Genomic DNA, 10754 nt, shown 5'->3' on the forward strand with positions numbered 1-10754 from the left:
GCACACACACGCAAAATGTACCATCTGAGACTTTCAGAAAATGCAGATCCAGAGGGAAATCATAGAGCATAAATTACTTTGAGGTTTTTTGGTGTGTTTTTTTCTAGGTATTAGTTGGAGAGATTTGTGTTCTTTCACATGCACAGCTGTGGAGTCTCTGGGGGAATTTCTTGCTCTTTTTCATTTTTGCATATCAGCCAAAAACCAAGATCTAAGCCTCAAACGTTGTACCCATATGATGTGGGTGGATTTTACAAAGGCTGCTAGACAGGAAACTGATTAAAATCCAAGGTGGGCATTCTGACAGCCAGGCAGCAGCATGTGTAGGTAGCACGATGAGGGAAGAAACAACTGAACAGATGGGATCAAGGGCTTTGTTTTGTGGTTGTGTTGTTGTTATTACTGTTTGTTTAGTTCCCACTCTGACTCCATTTTTATGGACTTGGCCAAATGACTGGAACTTTTGTTGTCCCAGTTATACTGCTGAGGTAAATATTTGCTGCACAAATAAATCTGTGAACAAACCTGAAATTAATCATTGTTATGTGATGTTGGCTAAGTGATTTGGTCTATACTCCTTTATTTATTTATTTTTTTGGTCTCATGATTTAGTCTAAATAAATTCTAAGATTTATTTTGGTTTCAAATATTCATAGTGAACATTTACAGATCACTTACTATGGATTGGGCACTATTCTAAGCACTTCCCTATACCAACTACTTTAAACTTCACAAATACTTAGAAAGTAAATCATAGTATTAGCTATGTTTAACAGACAAGGAAACTGATACAGAGAGGTTAAAATAACTTGCCAAAGTCATATAACTTGTAAGTAGCAGAATCAGAATTTAACTATAAAGATCACTCTAAACGTCATGCTCCAACCACATCTATACTGCTTCACAAAATTCTATTTGGAAAAAGTGAGGAAGAGAATTTTTATGTACTGCATCGAACTAGATCTTATGAAAATGTTTTGTTTTTATTCCCAAGGAACACATTGACCATATAATCAAATTCCACCCCAACCTTAATGCTTTTCCCCTTCCAAAAATCAAACCTATATCTTGGTACCCACCCTTTTCATCATCTCTTAGTTTACACCATCTTTGACTCTTTTTTTTATTATTATTGCTTAAAGTATTACAAAGGGTATTACATATGTGTCCATTTTTCCCCCCCGCCCTAGACAGTCCCCTAGCCTCCCCTATCCCCCGGTGTCTTATGTCCATTGGTCATGCTTATATGCATGCATACAAGTCCTTTGGTTGATCTCTTACCCCCCTACCTCCTGCACCTACCCTCCCCGGCCTTCCCGCTGCAGTTTGACAATCTGTTTGAGGCAGCTCTGCCTCTGTATCTATTATTGTTCAAAAGTTTATAATGGTCTCTATTATCCATGAATGAGTGAGATCATGTGGTATTTTTCCTTTATTGACTGGCTTATTTCACTTAGCATAATGCTCTCCAGTTCCATCCATGCCGTTGCAAATGGTAAGAGTTCCTTCCTTTTTAGAGCAGCATAGTATTCCATCGTGTAGATGTACCACAGTTTTCTAATCCATTCATCTACTGATGGGCACTTAGGCTGTTTCCAGATCTTAGCTATGGTGAATTGTGCTGCTATGAACATAGGGGTGCATATATCCTTTCTGATTGGTGTTTCTGGTTCCATCTTTGACTCTTATCCTGGATCTCTGCATGTGGCTTGGAGATGATAAGGAAAAAGGCATTGCCCATCATTTGCAAATAAACAAAAGCAGAAAGTTGAGTGTTGTGCTTTGGGGAATGCATAGAAATGTCCCAGGCGTTAAATGAAAGTCCAGTAGGAAACATACCACACATTTGAATTAGAGTAATTAAGAGGGTATACTTATACAGGGACTATTTATGTGAAGTTTAGGGGAACCTCAGGAATACTACACCAACCTGGGGTTAGTAGCCACAGAGCTGGTACCACCCCCTTGGTCTGAAGGAAAGGAAGTGGTTACCAGAACCACAGAGAAGTCAGTTTCGTTGAGCAGCCCCCTTTGGGGGAAGCAGTGACCTTGGAGGAAGGGGGCTAGCCTGCCCGAGGCCACTCTGTAGAGCAAGGACAAGGACTACAAACCTGACCGCATTTTTCTCCTTCTGATCGCTGGCGAAGGCTTCCCACTGACCAAACCCAACAAAAAAACATGAGGTAAGGGAATCAGTTTGTGTAATCCAGACAGATTAGCTTCCTGGGGGGAGGAAGTAGAGTGAAAAAGAATGGAGAGTATTTGGGGAGAAGCAAATGAAGATACCTGGCAGATCTATATCAAGCCGGTATTCGCAAGGTAGCTGCTGTGGGCCTAGGGAGGTTAGATTTAGCCAGAAATAAATTTTGAAATCTAACAGGTAGCTCCAAACTATCTGTCCAAATCCCAAGAGCCCTTAATACCATACGGCTTGGTTTTGCCATCTTTTATCCACTAAACATCTATTCTGTAAGTCACTGTAAGGGAATTTATTCCTTTATTTTCTAGTGTTAAGACTTAGAAATCAAAATATTATCTTTTTTTCTTAAGAACATTGTTAAAAATTTTCAATTAAGGAACCAATGCAGACTTCATCTCAAACCCACCTCTCCAACAGACGCTTTCCCAAGGGGCTGGATATAGTAATTACTAATTTTCTCATTAAAGTACTGAAAACTTTAAAAGAGAAAGGAACAATATTCTGCATTTCCGTGGCCCCCATTAACAAAGCACCTAGCAGCAGCTTCATATCCTTTGCATTCAAAGCACCTTTACATCCTTTTATTAGTGACTAGAGGCCCAGTGCACAAAATTTGTGCCTGGGGGTGAGGGGTTCCTCAGCCCAGCCTGTAGCCTCTCGCAATCCAGGATCCCCCCCGGGAACGTCCAACTGCCAGTTTAGGCCCAGTCATGCAGGGATCAGGCCTAAACCAGCAGTTGGACATCCCTCTTGCAATCTGTGACCACTGGCTCCTAACCACTCGCCTGCCTGCCTGCCTGATTACCCCTATCCACTCTGCCTGCCTGCCTGATCACCCCTAACTACCTTTGCCTCGGCCCTGCTACTGCGGCTTCATCCGGAAGGACGTTCAGAAGGATGTCCAGAAGGTCTTTCGGCTGTCTGGTCTAATTAGCATGTTACATTTTTATTATTATAGATTCTTTTCATTATATACTGAAAGTAGAGCAAGGTTGTTCTGTTCTGCTTTTGCAATTAATAAGCCTTTAGGGAAAAAAGGTTAGGTGACTGCCTAAGATCATGTAGTAGAATAAAAATGGGAAGTGGAAGAGATCTAGGAATCTAATTGATGTTAAACAGCAATAGCACCTCAAGAAACAGCTTCTGACTCTTAGGTCAAGAATATGGCTAACAAAATGGCTTTTACTGATTCAGAAACAAATTGAATTATGTATAGCCAGTGAGCTTTTCAGTATAGAGCCAAGGTATGCTGCACTAACAAGCAGCTCTAACATCAGAGTGGTTAATACATACACATTTCTGGGGTCTGACATCTTTTCTCTCTTATCCCTCATATTTAATAAATTACCAAGTCCTGTCAATTCTTTCTTTAAAATACTCTCTGAATCCCTATTATCATGGACACTAATCTAGTTCAGACCACTATTATTGCTTTAAGTCTCTTAATTGATCTCTTTGCCTTCAGTCTTGTTTTCTATAGCAGAGATGGTTAATTACACCCAATAGCTGCATTCCCTTCTTCCTTTTGGTAATAGAATTGAGCACCATGCCTCCCAGCTAGAAACCATAGTTCCCAACCTCCCTGGCAGCTCCATATAGCCAAACCACAATGTCACCTGATCAAGTAGGTTCTGGTCAATAGCTTGAGAATGGAAGTGAAGGGTGCACCTTCTTAACCACATTTTTTAAAACAGAGATGCTACCCAGCCAGCATGGTTCATGATCCATAGTTGAGCATGGACCTATGAACCAGGAGGTCACAGTTCGATTCCTGGTCAGGGCACATGCTTGGGTTACAGGCTCAATCCCTAGTGTGGGGTCTGCAGGAGGCAGCTTGTCAATGATTCTCTCTCATCGTTGATGTTTCTATCACTCTTTCCTTCTTCCTTCCTCTGAAATCAATAAAAATATATTTTAAAAAAACCACAGAGATGCTCGTCTTCTTTCCCCTTATGCACTCTGGATTATAATGAGACAGTGGTGAGTCAGATCCAAACTTGCAGGTGAAGAGCACAGTAGGGGATGTAGGAGCCACAGGGTAAAAGGAAGCCTCTCCTCCTGGACTTTCTGCCACAGGCAAACTTTTAAGTGAAAGAGAAAGAAATATTCTTTCTTGTGGAAGCCACAGTTATTCAGCTCCTGTGAAATCAACCAAACCAATATCCTATTAATGCCTTTTCTCTCCCAGCCAGAAATTTTTTTCCTGCAACCCAGCTCAAAGGATCTTATTTGTTTTTTATTGCTTAAAGTATTACAAAGGGTATTACATATGTCTCCTTTTCCCCCCCACCCTTGACAATCCCCTGGCCTCCCCTACCCCCCAGTGTCTTATGTCCATTGGTTATGCTTATATGCATGCATACAAGTCCTTTGGTTGATCTCTTACCCCCTCCTCCCTACCCTCTACCCCCTACCCTCCCCGGCCTTCCCGCTGCAGTTTGACAGTCTGTTCGAGGCAGCTCTGCCTCTGTATCTATTTTTGTTCATAAGTTTATAATGGTCTTTATTATCCATGAATGAGTGAGATCATGTGGTATTTTTCCTTCATTGACTGGCTTATTTCACTTAGCATAATGCTCTCCAGTTCCATCCATGCCGTTGCAAATGGTAAGAGTTCCTTCTTTTTAACAGCAGCATAGTATTCCATCGTGTAGATGTACCACAGTTTTCTAATCCATTCATCTACTGATGGGCACTTGGGCTGTTTCCAGATCTTAGCTATGGTGAATTGTGCTGCTATGAACATATGAGTGCATATATCCTCAAAGGATCTTATTACACAGCAAATCTGATTAGGTCATTTCCCCTTGTCTTATTTATTTTTGTAGCCTTCAGGGGGCTTGGTACATGATCTTGTTTATAGCAAGAATTCACTAATATTGATTGTCGATTGATAAATTATTGTTTATTTTCTATGCTACCTAAATTATAAAATTTAACTTTTCAATTGCATGCCACATCAAGCATAATCAATGGATAAAACATCAGCTTCCTTGGCTTCTGAAATCACTCTAAATGGGCTTCACCTCCCCAACTCCATTATCTCATGACCAGTCAAAGGCTCAGCAATCTTCCTGATGATGAGACTTATCCGCCAACAATGCAATTCCTACATGTGTCACTTGTCACCTTAGAAGCAATGGAAGAATTAGCAAGAAGGGAGGAAGAGTAGAGAAAACAACACAGAGCTCTGTTTAGTGAGAGGTAGTAGAGAGTCATTAGAAATTTATTTATACCACTTGGTGATGTAGGCTATACTTCTGACCAGTACACATTAAATCATAATGTCTTTAGGTACTGCAGTTCTGCTAGGAAGATAATCATTACAAATTTAGATTTCAATTCAGCCAATATTTGTTGAGTCCCTAATATGTACCAAGGATTGTGCATGAGAAAATCTCCTAAAATAGTGCAATGATTGAAGCTCCACTTGCCCTTCAAAGAGGGTTTCTAGACTACCTGAGGCTTGGCAGGATCTACCAGAACAAGAACATATTTTCAATGTCCTTAAAATCAATCCTACTAAGTTCTAATCAGCTCAACCCCTAGAGTTGGCCTAAATGGGGATAGTGTCAGAAACTCCATCAAGTTCAGAGCTACCTCCTCCCCTAAATATATGTTTTTAAAAGCTTTGCTATTTTTTCTCCTAGTACAAAATGTCTAGATTTGCTAGCTAAGAGTCGTCAGTGAAATGCTATCATAAAATGCCATCGATAATGCAGTTGGTTTTCACAAAGCACTCCATTACACTTGTCATTTGGAACTAAAAGCCACATTTTTGTGTGACACACAGAACAAATTGCACCAGACAAATAAAGGCACCTGGGCAACTGATGCCTTCAGCTGGGTTCTTGTAATTCCTCATTATTTTGTTCACTTAATCTTCTTGTTCTTTTTTTTTTATTCAAATTTTGCACCTCAAAGAAATTAACGAATCTAGAAGTTAAAAGGCAACTAGGGTCATTTGTAATCCAACGCGTTCTTGTTCACTGTGAAGTTTTGAAGTGATACAAGTTTTGTTGCTTTTACCCCAGACTGTAGTTCACAAGGCAGAGAACAAAGTAACGAGTTTTAAGGCAATGTAAAAAACCAGCATGCTTTTTAAAAATTCATCTGAGTTTTAAACCCACTAAAGTTTTGAAAATACCTGCTAACCTGAACAGAAGAAACACCTGAAGCCTTGAGGCAGAGTAGCTTTCTGAAGGAAAAAAAAACAAAAACCCACAACATTAATATTTCATGTAAAAGGAATTTTTCAAGGTACATACCAGTTCTCCAAACCAGTGAGAGAAATCACATTCATCTCCAGCACAGGTCTGTTCCATCTGGGGGAAGGGTGTCAGACAAATTATAAACTTTACACCCCTGCTTCCTTGTTCAGCAAAAGCACCATACTCTGAAAGACAAAAGAAATCATCATCATCACTATCATCATCATCAACAACAACAACTGCTAATGTTTCTTAAGTGCTTACTGTGTTCCAAGCTCTATATTATTAAGCACTTTATCTGAATTATCAAGTTTTTAAATTATATCAACCCTTTGAGATGGATGTTCATGCCCTTTGAGGAAACGGAGGTCTAGAGAAGTTATGTGTTAATGTTGCACAACTAGTAAGTGGCAAAGTAAAGATTTAAACACTATTTTTTAAAACATTAATAGACTTTTTTGAAGCAGTTGTAGGTTCACAACAAAAGTGAGTGGGAAGTACAGAGAGTTCCCATATAACCGCTGCCCCAGCCCCACATGCACAACTCTCCCCACAATGTTAAATAAAATTATAAGTTAAATTGGTGTCTTTAAGTGTTCGGTGCATAATAAGTGAAATTATAACACAAAATGCCATCTCAACTGCTAGGAACCCCAAAGTATTTGACATAGGGTCTCAAGAAATGAAAAAAAAAAGTTTTTAGGAAAGTATTTGTTTTCCAACAACCATCAGCTAATTTAATGGTGGTTTTACATTTTAACACCTGCTGGGAAAGAGTGCTAAAATAGCAGCAGCTCCCACTAAGAGGGGTTAGCTGCTTGCTTTGTAGACACCAAGCTAGTGATACAGGGCATCACTGTTGCATAGTGATGATAGAAGATGCTATGGGTCTTCTCTCCAGGATATCTTGACCTCAACTTTCCTCAAGTTGCTGGAGATGGATAGATAGTGCCAGGTCTGTGCTGAAAGAATTCTCAGGACCTCATGTAAATAGTTAAATTCACAATAAACTTGATCTAAATTACTGAGGGTCCAAAATTTACTTCCTGACTATGGATATTCTGAAGACCCAATAGGAGTCTTGTTCCTTTCAATTTGTTCATAAGTATTCACTTCTCCTCAGTGAAAAATAATTATAATAATAACTAGAGGCCCGGTGCACAAAAATTTGTCCACTCGCGGGGAAGAGGGGTCCCTCAGCCTGGCCTGTGCCCTCTCCCAGTCTGGGACCCCTCCAGAGATAACGCCCTCCTGGCTTAGGCCTGCTCCTGGGTGGCAGAGGGCAGGCCCAATCCCTAGGTGCAGCCCCTGGTCAGGCTCAGAGCTGGGCCGATTGGGGAGTTGGGGCGCTGCCCCCTGTCATGCACAGAGCAGTGCGGATTGGGAGGTTGTGATGTAACCCTCAGTCACACTCAGGGTAGGGCCAATTGGGGGGTTGGGGCACCGCCCCCTGTCACACTCAAGGCAGGGTCGATGGGGAGGTTGCGGCACCACCCCCTGTCACGCACAGAGCAGGGCCGATCAGGGGGTTGTGGAGCTCCCCCCTGTCATGCACAGAGCAGGGCGCACCAGGGGGTTGGGGAGCTCCCCCCCCCCCATCACGCACAGAGCAGAGCCCATCAGGGGGTTGAGGAGCTCCCCCCTGTCACTCACAGAGTAGGGCCGATAGGAGAGTTGGGGCACCGCCCCCTGTCACACGCAGAGCAGGGCAGATCAGGGGGTTGGGGCGCCGCCACTGTCACACTCAGGGCAGGGCCGATGGGGAGGTTATGGCTCTACCCTGTCACACACAGAGCAGGGCCGATCAGGGGGTTGGGGCACCGCACCCTGTCACACACAGAGCCTCAGGAGGATCAGGGGCTTGGGGAGCTCCCCGGTATCAGGCACAGAGCAGGGCTGATCAGGAGGTTGGGGTGTCTTCCCCTGTCACGAACAGAGCAGGGTGGATAGGGAGGTTGTGGCCCCGCCCCCTGTACACACACACAGAGCCGCAGGGCAATCAGGGGGTTTGGGCACTGTCCCCGTCATGCTGATCCCGGTGCCGGGAGGCCTCGCGGCTCCGCTGATCCTGGTGCTGGGAGGCATATTACCCTTTTACTATATAGGACAGAGGCCTGGTACACGGGTGGTGCTGGCTGGTTTGCCCTGAAGGGTGTCCTGGATCAGGGTGGGGGTCCCCACTGGGGTGCCTGGACAGCCTGGGTGAGGGGATGATGGCTGTTTGCAGCTGGTCACACACCTGTCAGGGTGGGGGTCCCCACTGGGGTGCCTGGCCAGTCTGGGTGAGGGGCTGAGGGCTGAAGCTCCCAACTGCTCCTTTTTTTCTTTTTCTTTTTTTTATTCTTGGCCAGCTTTTGCTCTGGCTCCAGCTCTGAGGCCTCTGCTGCTGAAAGCAGGTATCTGGTTTGTTTCGGTTCTATAATCGAAAGAATGTATAACTCCAGCTCTGAGATCCCAGCTCGCTGAAAGCAGGTTTCTGGGGTTTTGTTTAGCTTCTATATTTGTTACAATGTTTGAAACTGCAGGCTCAGAGGCTGGCAAGGCAGGCGGGGAATGTTGGAGTCCTCCGTCACTGAAGCAAGCAATCCTCATGTTAGTTTCAAACTGCCTGGCTGCCGGCCGCCATCTTGGCTGGCAGTTAATTTGCATATTGCCCTGATTAGCCAATGGGAAGGGTAGCGGTTGTACGCCAATTACCATGTTTCTCTTTTATTAGATAGGATAATTATTAACATTTGGGGACTTACCCTTTGCTAGGTTCTGTGCTAATAATGTGGCATGCATTATTTATCATTCTTTGTTCTCCCACCACTGAGATGGGTGCTGTCATTATTTTCATTTGCATGTATGGCTTCTCCAATTTCTGTTTCACACAGTGACTAAAGTGGTGGAGTCCAGTGTTGAACCTGGCAGTCTAACTCCTCCGCCTACCCTCTTAACTGCTATTCCACCAACCACTCCTCTCCATAGAGGAAAAAGTATTAATCATCCTTGAAAATTTTACAGACCATAATTATGCAGTGCTCTATTCATCACTACCACCTAAGTAACCATATCATCTTCTCTGAGAGCCTCTTTGTGTTCTATAAAATGTCTCATTCTTGCCTGAGGCATAAACACTGAGGAGTGGGAAGGGGGGGGGGTGCAGAAAGAAGGGGGCCTTCTCACCACTGGAGAGCTGATTAACTTACAATTAGCAAAGGTCCCTTTCTGAAACTTTCGCTTGGGGGCCTAGAATTAAAACTTAGTCACTGAATCCTATCTCTCTTGTGGGGATGAGGATCCATCACTTTCCAGGTCTCAGGCCTCCTCTCCAAGGCTCAGTGGAGGCAGTTCCCTGACAAGGAGTTTCCGTGTGGGGCCTCTGCAAGGCATAGGTGTTGTATATGCCTTGTGTACTGATTCTCAAAACTTGACCTTTTTCTTTCTCAACTGTATAATATGAAAACAGAGAAGATGGAAATATTTAAAAATAGTACAATGGATAGCCACACACCCATCATCCAGATTCAACACCCATAATCCTACTACTTAGATGTTAACATGTGTTGGCATATTTGAATATATCTATTTATTTATCGTGACCCTTCACTACTGAAAACTGCAGTGTACATCTTCTAAAAATAAGAATACTCTCTTATGTAGTCATATACCATTAACACATTTAAGGAACTTAACAATATTTCCCTAATATCGTATAAGACCCAGTTCAAATGCAAATTTCCTCATTTGTCCCAAAATTGTGTTTTATGGCTGATTTTTAAAACTAGTATTAAGACAATTGTATGCATTGCATTTGGTGTATCACTTTAGCATTTTTTATTGAAGAAGAATTTCCCCCGTCCTTCCCCCTCCCTTTTTTTAATGACATCCACATTATTTATTTATTTAACAATTTAAAATGTTTTTTATTGATTTTTAGGGAGAGAGAGGAAGGGAGAGAGATAAAGAGATAGAAATATTGATGAGAGAGAAACATAATTGATTGGCTGCTTCCTGTATGTTCCCCACTGGGGTCAAGCCCCCAACCTGGACATGTACCCTGACAGGGAATCAAACTAATGACTTCTTGGTTGCTGGGTTGATGCTCAACCACTGAGTAACACTGGCCAAGCCATGACCCAACATTTTGAAGATACCAAGAAGTTCTTGTGTAATGTTCCACATTCTGTATGTGCTCTATTGTTTACTCTTGGAGTCATTTAACCTGATTCTCTGGCTCTTACATCATTCTAAGTGAAATAAGCCGGATATGGAAAGACAAATATGAATAATCTCATTTTTATGTGGCATCTACAATAGTCCAACTCATAGAAGCAGAGAGTAGAATGATGGCTACTAGA

Source organism: Myotis daubentonii, chromosome 11 (assembly GCF_963259705.1).
Source record: "Myotis daubentonii chromosome 11, mMyoDau2.1, whole genome shotgun sequence".
NCBI classification, from domain to species: domain Eukaryota; kingdom Metazoa; phylum Chordata; class Mammalia; order Chiroptera; family Vespertilionidae; genus Myotis; species Myotis daubentonii.